Source organism: Acomys russatus, chromosome 18, assembly GCF_903995435.1.
Source record: "Acomys russatus chromosome 18, mAcoRus1.1, whole genome shotgun sequence".
Taxonomy (NCBI): domain Eukaryota; kingdom Metazoa; phylum Chordata; class Mammalia; order Rodentia; family Muridae; genus Acomys; species Acomys russatus.
The window spans coordinates 15480336-15491582 of record NC_067154.1 but is presented as its reverse complement, the minus strand read 5'-3'; positions in this window follow the sequence as shown (position 1 = coordinate 15491582).

Below are 11247 nucleotides of genomic sequence, written 5' to 3'. Positions count from 1 at the left end.
TCTACCTCACCACTTTAAGTCACATCAAGACTGCCTGCATCCTCTTTCCCTGTGGCCTGGCAAGGCAGCCTAGCCAGGGGGAAGTGATTGAAAAGCAGGCAGCAGAGTCCATGTCAGAGACAGCCCCTGCTCCCCTTACTAGAGGACCCACATGAAAACTAAGCTGCCATTGGCTACATCTGTGTAGGGGACCTAGGTCCAGTCCATGCATGGTCCTTGGTTGGTGTTTCAGTTTCTGTAAAAGCCCCTGTGCCCTAGTTAGTTGCCCTGTTGATCTTCTTGTGGAGCTCCTGTCCCCTCCAGGTCCTTCTATCCTTCCCCCAACTCTTCCACAAGACTCCCTGTACTCTGCCCGATGTTTGGTTGTGAGTCTCAGCATCTGTTTTGATCCAGGGCTGGGTGGAGCCTCTCAGTGGACAGCTGTTCTAGGCTCCTGTCTATAAGCATAGCAGAGTATCTTAATAGTGTCAGGGGTTGGCTCTCTCCCATGGGGTGGGTCTTAGGTTGGGCCAGGCACTGATTGGACATTCCTTCAATCTCTGCTCCATTTTTATTCCTGTGCATCTTGTAGGCAGGGTCAATTTTGGGTTGAAGTTTTTGTGGGTGGGCTGGTACTCCCCTCCATTCTCTAGGAGCCCTGTCTAGTTAGAGGGTGGCCTCGTCTGTCTCCATGACTATCGCTACTCAGAGTCTCAGGTAAAGTCACTCCTATTGTTGGGGGCCATTCTTAATCAAGCTACCACGCATAATACATCTCTATAGAAAGTGTGTCAGTGTTTAATATTTTTGTCTTAATGCACCACTTCTAAATGTCCCATTACATTCACAAATGTATTGTTTTATTATAAAAGTTTAAGGGTCTTAAGAGAAATTATAAATGAACCGGGGATGTTGTTCAGCTGATGAATTGCTTACCCAACATCCAAGAAAACCCTAGGTAGGTTACCAGCACTCTATATAACTGGGAATAGTAGTGCATGCCTGTAATCCCACTTTGGAGTTATCTTCAGCTACATAGATAATTAAAGTCAGCCTGGCTAAAAATTAAACTCCCTTGCTGGGCATTGGTGGTACAGGTCTTAACCTGAGCACTCAGGAGGCAGAGACAAGGAGGATCCTTGAGTTCAAGGCCAGCCTGGTCTATAGAGTGATACCAGGACAGCAAGGGCTACACAGAGAAACCCTGTCTCAAAAAACCAAAACCTAAACCCAAACCCAAAACAAACTTTCCAAATTTACAACCACCACAACTGCAAAGTCTCAAGTAAAAAAAACACACTAACTAGAATATTTTAACAATATTAGTACATTTTCACCAATTAGGTAACATGGTTGCCGATATTATGCAAATATTTCCTTCCCATATGGGTTATGTACACATTCATATTTTGGTCCTCCTCCCCCATATCATATGCATATGATGTCAGCAATTATTTATTGAGTTGATTTTTTAAAATTTAGAACTTTAGCCCAAATGCTGGTATCATCTCTCCCATGTTTAGTACAAAGAATCAGAGAACACCATTTAAGGCGCCTCGCTCAATGCCTCTGAAACATTTTGGAAGTCAGAGGGAACCCTCCTTCTAGTCTAATGGGGACACAGGCTCGCAAGCTTGCCAAGCTTGCAAGAGGCCCAGTGATGCTGTAAGCAACCGGAACCAGAAGGTCCTCACTGGATTGTGGATTAGTCTTCTTGGATTGTGGATACCCCTCCCCACTCCTCCACCCCTCACCCCCCACCCCCTCCCGCTACCATCACCATCACCACCACAGATGCAAAATTTTAACAATAGATGCTTATTTTCTTCCAATTTTGATGGCTAGAAGTCCAAGATCCAAGCATCGTCAGGATTAATTTCTGGACAGGCCTCAGTCAGGTATGCAGTTGGATGCCCTCTCCTGTATTCTTAGCTTTTCACAGACGGTTGGTGCTGGGGGTGGGGGACAGGAGTGCCATGTGTGAGATGCCAGAAAGGCAGCTTCTTCCATGTCACATGGCTTTCTCAGGTGTTGACAAGGATGGAAGAACAGAGTGGCCTGATAACATTCTAATGGCTCAGAACACAATGAAGAACGGCAGGGGCATGACCCTGCGGGAGGAGAGGCTGGGAGCGGGGCACACGACAACACAACAAAGGAAAGTGTTGTCTAGCCCCCATCTGCTCAAGATAAAAGTGTTCCTGGGGTAAAGACAGAAGGCAGCAGATGAAGCGAAGGAGTCTGAACAAGGCCGTTGTCAGTGTGGATGGGAGGGGATTGAGAGCCCTTTGAGATAATGCTGGCTTTCCCTAGTACTGTGGTGAGGCTCCTGGTGTGTTACAGGTACCCAGTCAGCCAGAAGGCACATTTCAGACACACTGTTGGGGGGGGTGGTTAGGTGAGACCTGTAATAGCGCCCCAGATTTTGTAGGCCCGCAGACCTTAACACAACTGACTTCATGATGGAAGTACCATTCAGGTCATAAAACTCAGCACATGGACAGCACCACCAGCTGAAACGAAAACAAAGACCTAATCCATCAAAGTCTATAGTTGTGGGAACATCTCTAAATGTACTAACTTTGTTTTTTTTTTGGCTTCTGTAGTTTTGCGTCTGGATAACTGTTCTTGTTAACTGAAGCATGTCAACCCAGAACATGGTTTTTATGCTTAAAATTTCACCCTGAGAAAGACTCGGGGATACAGCCAGTGTAGCCACAGGCTGGCTAATAAAAACTTTCTATTGCCTTAAGCCTATATCGGAGCAGTCTTCTCAAGTGAATAACCCACAACAAGACCAACCAAAGGGAAGCCAGTGGACAGCACAGTGTCAAGTGAAGAATCTATGTAAAAAGAGATGCTATTAGCAGGGTGAGAAGACAGACAGCTGTGGAGTCAGACCCTGGTTCCATGGAACAGCCAAGGGGTCCCAGGACAAGTGTATATTCCTCTGTGTCTTATTCTTTTCACCTGAGAAAAGTGCATAGAATGCTACTGACTTTTTAAAATTACATTTCAGTAATATGTATGGCCCTGGGATATGACATAGTGTGCAGAGGAGAGAGGAAGGATGGTGATGATGATGATGATGGCTTAAGTGGAGAGGCGGGGTGCAATGCCTAATCTTGATGGTCTACTTGATGGGACTTAGAGCCAGCATGAATAAAGCTCTGCGGATATCTGTGAGGGAGTCTATAAGTGGGATGATCCATCTTAAACGTGTGTGATACCGTCCTGAGGGCTGGAGTCCTGGACCAAATAAAAAGGTGTGAGAAAGTAGCAGCACTCCTTCCTTTCTGCTTCCGGGTTGAAGCTGAAATGAGTGGAGAGATGAGGATTAACATGAGAAGAGGCTTTGTAACAGGGGACGGTGGGGGGTGCACAGTACAGAAGGAGAACTGCACATAACAGAGGCCTGTGATAGACCTTGACAAAGGCCCAGACACTGCGGCTGAAAGGCTGGCTCGGTGGGTGGACTTATCACTCCTCAGAAGGCCTAGGGATGCTCTGATATGTCCTGATACCTGCAGCTGTGCTGGGCAGGCTCAAGATAGCTCAGCCCCAAGGAAGATGCCCAGGTCCCAGCAAGATGCAACTGTTTGTCAACACAGGATTCATCAGGTTTGGATACAGATACCTGCTGGGTAGGAGATAGAAGCGGGAGCAAACACTTCCTGTCATCTGAACCAGGTTGGGGGTAGGGGAGAAATAAAAACAGTCGGGGAGCCACTGAAAGGCAGATTTTATGTTAATTCAAAATGAAGTGTTTAATTAAACAACTGTTCTCTTAGTTGATTTTGGATGTTGGGGATTGATACCACCTTGGCATAGGGCTTTCTTTATATGTCAGCCTCACTCCAGCTGTGCAGTGTCTGATTCCCTTTGTTGATGACTTGAATGCCAAGCAGAGTCCTTCTGTGTTGCTTTCTGTGAGCGGATGCTTTCCGTGAGCATGAACTGCCTCCTCTGTTGGCCATCCTCCTGTGTTACAGGCTGTAATTGCTGCTTAGGAAATCAGGATGAGGCGCAGCCGCCGTCGGACCCCAGCGTCTCCCACACACTCACAGGAAGCTGTAGAATCACTATTGCGCACTGCATATCTGGGTCACAACTATTTTCATAATGTAGTAGAATGCTATTTGCACCGTTTACTCTCACCCCTTCCTGTGTGCGTGCTAGAGTTTTCTGGGGCCTCTGTGATGTGTGGGATCATCGCAGACTGCGAGCCGCAACACATGCACAAATCCTGCATGCAGCCAAACAGTAATTACATTTGTGTTTCCGTATTTATTTGTATGTGAATGAGCACTTGCCACTGTGTGCATGTGTGTGGGGGCATCAAAGGACAACTTACATGAGTGGGTTCTCTCCTGCCACTGTGTGGTTACTGGGACTCGAACTCAGGTCCTCAGATTTGGAGGCAGTTGCTTTTACCTGCTGAGCCATCTCACCAAATATTTGACATAGAGGTAAACATTAACATGCAAAAATGAAACACTCTGTCACTTATGCATTCTTAACTTTAAAGACAGATTTTTTTCCCCCTTAAAATGTGTTTTTCAGACATCCTTACTATACATATACGGCTGAGATTGAATTTTTCCACCAGGGATGGCAATGCTCCCCCTAAGAGCCATAGACTATCTCTCAACCCCACCCCAAACCAGGCATTAGAAGTCCCTTATGAACTGTCGGTAGGGGAGTTGAAGAGACTCCTCAGACATTGTAGGCTACCACCATTGCCCTCAGCCATCTCCCCTGGGTTTTAGATAAGTTCCTATTGCTAAAGATACTATGCACTTCAGACACAGGACCTGAAGTATTCCATCTGGGTCTGACCTGGAAGTTTCCTCCCTAAGGATCAGCAGCTTTTCTGGCACCAGTAGGTCATGCATATTTCCAAGGGAGAGGACCTAGCTGTGATGTGATGCCAGTCTTTCATCCATCATACCTACAGCAGTGACCACCATGGCATGATAACCCTGAGGATGCAGTAGTGGCGTACATACCTTGGTGGTAACCAACCACTCTCTATTAAAGTTAAGGCCTGCTGAACAAGGGGCAAATCACTCCTGGTACTGAAAACCTAGCAAACTACCTGGGGCTACGGAGGTCATGGACCTTGGAGGGCAGCCTACAACCTCCACTTTACTAAACCAGCAAAACTCCTCACTCTAAGCATTAATCATTATGCCCACAGACATGTGTAGATCTCACCCCCTCAACAAAGAGTATCTCTTTGCAAGAGATAGAGACAAAAACCCCACAGCTTTATCAAAATGCAGAGAGCAAGTGATCACGTGGTGCCAGTCCCAACCGATTCATCTACAACACAACTCCTGCACCCAAGCCTTAGGAAACTTTGTAGAATTGGGGAGTGGAAAGATTTTAAGAGGTAGAGGACCGTGAAGTCTGTTGTGAAACTGTGTTTCCTAGAAATAACAGGGAAGCTAGCTACACCTGTGAATTCTCAACAACATGGCTGCCTACATAAGTCCTGGAGAACAGGCATGCTAACATGGAAGGAAAGCGACTTAGCTAAAAAAGAGACTTCTGGGTCCCCGATTCAGTCCTGGGCACCCTGGTTGCAGTGAGCATCAGCAAGTGGGTGGGCATGGGGAAAACTGGGCCAGTCCCGTCTGCACAGCGCCATCTACTGCTCGCCTCTTTGCTGGTCTCTGATTGGTCCAGTCCGACCTTTAGACTGAGGGCGCTCCAGTGCCACCTCCATCTTACCAGGCTTTGGGGATTCCTCATGTGGCAACTAGGCTTTTAAATAACTTCATGAGGTCGCTTTCAACAGCTAGCCCTCCCTGGGGACTTCACCTGGTTTGCGGCTCTATTCCCACCCACCCAGTATGCTTCCACTACCCTCCGTCACACTTTTTCACTTCTAGAGTTTGGTACTCACATTAAGACTCACCCTTCCTCGCTCCTATTATCAGAGGAGGGAAAAAAATCTAAATGTGGATCCAGGCCATTGGACCTACAAATTGAGAGTTTGGTTAACCTCGAGCGTCCCGTTCTTCTGTGTGTTTTACAATGGAAATATTAATATTTGTCTCCTGGATTATCAGGAGAGAAATGAGATGTCACAGAAGCACTTAGCACAGAGATGAATGAGGCTGGCTTATGTTGTTGTTGTTTTTTCCTTCTCTCTCTCTCTCTCTCTCTCTCTCTCTCTCTCTCTCTCTCTCTCTCTCTCTCTCTCTCTCTCTCTGTTTTGCCAAGAAGCTGCTACCTGTGGGCCCCAGGCTGGGCTTCAAGAAATCATTGCTACTGCCGCAGTCTTAGACTCATTCACAGCCCTGGTTTTTCAGCTCCCTCAGTGCAGGTGTGGTCCCCGAAACCTTTCTTTCTTCATTCATTCATTCTTTCTTTAACTCCCCTTTCCTTCACTTAATTTTTTAGTTATTTATTTTATTAATGTATTTATTTACTTCACATCCGGATCGCAGCTTCTCTTCCTCCTCTCTTCCCAGTCTCCCCTCTCTCTCCCCCTCCCCTTTTCCTCAGAGAAAGAGATGCCTCAGTAGATATCAACCTGCCTTGGCATATCGAGCTGCAGTAGGACTATGCGCATCTTCTCCCACTGAGCCTAGACAAGGCAGCCCAGTTAGGGGAAATCAGTCCAAAGGAAGACAGCAGAGTATTTTGAGTTTATTTGCATCAATGCTCATAAAGGAAATTGGCCTGAAATTCTCTTTTTTTGTTGTTGTTGAGTCTTTGTGAGGCATAGGTATTAGGGTGACAGTGGCCTCATAGAATGAGTTTGGCAATGTTCCTTCTGTTTCTGTTTCTATTTTGTGGAATACTTTGAGGAGTATTGGTATTAGCTCTTCTTTAAAGGTCTGGTAGAATTCTATGCTAAACCCATCGGGCCCTTGGCTTTTTTTTTTTTTTTTTTTTTTTTTTTTTTTGATTGGGAGATTTTTTTAATGACTGATTTATTTCCTTAGGCGCTATTGGTCTACTTAAATTGTTTATCTGGCCTTGATTTAACTTTGGTAAGTGGTATGTATCAAGGAGCACACCTGGAGGAGGGGTTGAGAACCAGGAACCCTGCTGGTACACCTTCTGGGTAGCAGAAAATGTGTCAGCCGAGCTGCACCTGGGCCGCTGAAGACCTCATCACCATTACTTAGGCTGTGGGATGACACATTTGTGGCCACTTTGGTTAGCTTGGTGGCCTCATAGGAGGAAACACAGTGCCAGCAACCGTGGGCCAGGTGAAGCCTTTCAACTGAGCAGTAGTGGGATGGAGTGCAGGAACAAGAAAAGCAAAGAGTAGAAGGACCCTGGCGTCCTAGGGGAGGAGCAGAGAGTGTCAGTAAGTTCACAAGAGGAGAGAGGATTCCACTGGCTGCTACCACAGGAGTTGAAGGAGCCAGAAACAGTGGTCAAGGTTCCCCATCGTGTGCTGCACCGCTGGCGGATGGTATTGAATCTTCCTGGGTCTAAGAGGCAGCCGCAGGGGTCTTACTCCAGATGCTGAAGTTTCCGGAGGTTAATTTGTCCCCATCCACAAAAACTAGCAAATAAGACATTTAATTGATTAATTAATTTATTCATTCACTCACTCACTCGTTTATGGCAGAGTCTTGTACAGCTTAGGCTGTCTTCAAATTCAGTATGTGGCTGAGGATGACGTCCTTCCTGACCATCCTGGCTTTCACCACCCGGCCGCGGGATTTTAGGCATGTGCCACCACCACCTGGTTTATATCGCACCCTGTTAGACAAGTACTCTACCGACAGCTTGTTGTTGTTTGCATTTCAACAATCCTCAAAAAATGAGGCACCCGAGGCGTGGAGAGGATTGTTTTCCTTAAATAAGGGGTTCTTAATCACAGTCTCTTCCCCAGATCTTGGTGTCTAGGGCTGGTCCGTCTGTTCATCGTCTCCTCCTCCTCCTCCTCTTTTGTTTTAAGACAACTGTCGTGGAATAAAAAGACTCTCAGCGGACAGGAGTTGGAGGATCCTGAGGCTGCATGATGCAGTGTTTGTATACTGGCGCTGAAAGAGAAAGAATCACAAGTTTGCTAATTACAGAAGGCTGGGTTCAGGTGGTATACCAGAAACTAGCGCCAGGGGGAGCTGTGGGGTATTCAGGCTCCTCTCATCCCACTCAGAGAGGCTTCGGGCAGAGGCTCCTGAGACAAACTCCGTAGATCTTGGCCTCCATCCCTTGCTGGGTTGTGTTAGAGCCAGAGACTGGTTTGTCACTGACACTAATACTGTTTGCTTCATAAACTTTTTGTTTGTTTGTTTGTTTGTTTGCATTTCCGCAATCCTGTAAATGAGGCCCTGGAGGCTTGGTGAGGATTGTTTTCCTGACTCAAGGATTATTTACACCATTGTCCTTATTTGAAGTGATGATTCTCATTCACCAAATTGAATTTAATTGATTTTCATATTTCAAGAGCTCGATAGCTGCTAACCATATCCAGTTTGCCAGCAGCTTCTGGAGAGGGAAAAAAAAAAAAAAATCAGCGTCTTTTCTCTGATATCCTAAAAGGCTGCACGTATTCCTCTGGAGTAAACTGATACGTATGCCAGGCCACGCTGAGGAATCCTCTGGCCGAAGGAGAGTCTGTCAGTAAAACATAAGCCAAGGATTTGTGGTTGAGGAAGACGGAAGGGAGACGGTGTTCCAGGCAGGAGGCGTCTTTCCCGTCCTCACGTTCTGGAAAGTGGTCTGGGCTGGACCCTAGAGCACAAGTACATACCTTTCCAACAGTCTCATCAAGTTAGAAGGCCCTTTGTATAGCGTCTAGCCAGCGCCTTGCTTATGTGTGCTTTAGAGATCACAGGAACCCCGGAAGTAGATTTATTGGCCCCCCCAAAAGAGACAGAGAGCAAGGAGTAAGAGACAAAGACAGGAGATAGAGGAGGAGGGAGAAGGGGAAGGGAAGGGGAAAGGGGAGGGGGGTCCTGGAGGACAAAGGACTGCCTCTGGACAGAGAGGAGCAGACATAGCACATAGGAAAATGGCATATTATAAAGGTGAAGGGGGAAAGCATGTGTTAGGATGAGGTGTTTAATTTTACCTGGGTATGTTAATTTGTGAGCCAAAGGGGCCTTTTGATTGCTGGATTTCAATACGTTGATAGTCAGACCTTGGTAGTCAGCTTCAGGAGAAGAAAGTGGCCAAATAAGGGGATAGGCCTTGGTGGCTGGCTTTAGGGATGCAATCTAATGGCTTTTAGCAAGGCAGAGGAAACAGGGGCAGTGCAAGGCCTGCCAGAGCCACATGCTTGAGCAGGCTAGAGTCCCTTCAGTGTCTAGGCAACCTCGCAAATGAATTTTCCATGTTCGTTTTCCAGTGTCTTAGAGGAAGCATGTGTCTGAGGTTCTTTTTACACTAATTCTGGCCACTTCAGACCTCCAGTCCAGGCTTGCACCTTTTTGGGGGACTAGCTGGGACCTCAGGCTGTATCTGGATGTTTGGGCCCTGGCCCACGGGTTTACAGTTTATTGTTCGTAAATCATTATGTCAACAAGTAGCAGTTCTTCCTGGATTGGCAGAAGAGTAGTGCTATAAAGTGTTCAAAACTGATGCTCACTGCAGAGAGCTTGCATGTGCCCAGTGTGTGCCAGATTCTGGCTTTCAACTCCCAGCAAAAGACACATACAGTCACACATGCATACACACACACACACACCACATACAAACACACAGGAACATGCATATACACAAATATACACCTATACATAAGCACAAACACATGCACAGGCCCATACACAAACACACATGGACATGCACACACACATGTACACACTTGTGCACACACACCAAGACACACACATAAAGATACAAACATACACAAGCACAAACACAAAAACAAATATACACATGTACAAACACATACACAAATTCAAACATACACACACACTTCAGAATTTATTTACACATACACACTAGCCCAGGCAGGTGTGAATATCTTTGTACTTTGTTCAATTAACACTCCACAACCTATGATCAATGCTCTGATCAGATCAATGATGCACGGTAGCGTTCTGCTCCCCAGTATCTATGGCCCAGCATGCTGATATAAGCTGCACAGTTCATAAGGCAGTCTCGTGAATTAACACTTGGCTTACTCCTTACAATGGCGCAGCTTCAGACTGAGGAGTCCCAGGCTGAGGGGGTCTGTAAAGGTTAATCATCATTGTCAAGTTGACTGGATTTAGAATCACCATGGAAACACCTCCGAGGGGGTTTCCAGACAGGTTTTACTGGAGAAGAAAGGGCCCCATTGAATGTGGGCGGTGCCATCTCCACCGGCTGGGGCCCTGGACTGCTAAGAAGGAGAAAGACTGAGCAGATTCACTCACCTCCTTGGGGACTGGATGCAGCGTGGCCAGCGGCCTGAGGGAGCTGGTCTCCTTCTCTTCACCACACCTTCCTGTCATCTTCAAACCATTAGCCTCGAGAACTCCTCCCTCCTTCCCTCTCTCCCTCCCTTCCTTTAATTACATTTGTTAGATATTTCCTTACAGCAGTAGGAAAACTCCTAAGTAGTTGGATGCTCTGGCCAAGCAGATCTTTCCAAGGGACATTGCTGTGTCTTCTGTGCATTGTATTTTAGGAGTGAAAACATTGACACGTTGTGATGATTATAAAAGAAATGCCTATCGCTGAACTAGACGTTTCTAGTACATCCCTTATGGGCTCTTTTAGTGGTAAATGACCTAACTCTCATTTTGTTGACGAGGAATCTGTGCTCACCATAGTTACTCGGTAAACTTGCGCAGTCTCACATCTGCTGAAGTCAAGCTTTAACTCAGCTCTATCTGACTTCTAAGCTCATGGTCCTTCACTCAGTGGGGCTGCCTCTTAGTCACGTTCCCTTTAGTCGACATTTAAGACAACGGTACTACAGAATGAAGGGACTTGTTCCAGTTCTAAAACACATCCAGTCATGAGGACCAGATGGGACAGAGCCAAGAGAGAGAGAGAGAGAGAGAGAGAGAGAGAGAGAGAGAGAGAGAGAGAGAGAGAGAGAGAGAGGAGCAGCCTTCTGAGTATCTATGAAAGATAGATCTCAGGAACACTGCTTCAGTATGGGGCGGGGGGCTCCTCTGGGGAGAGCTGGGTGACTACTAGGAATGGTAAGCTACCTCCAGAGTGCTTTGCTGGGCACCTGCTGTGGGAGTCTCCTCACTGCAAAACCTCTTTAGAGTGGATGCAAGCGGCAGGCCCCTGGGGAGGTGAGTGTGAGCAGTGAGCTGCAGCTTGTCCCTGGGAACTGAGTGCAGGATTGGC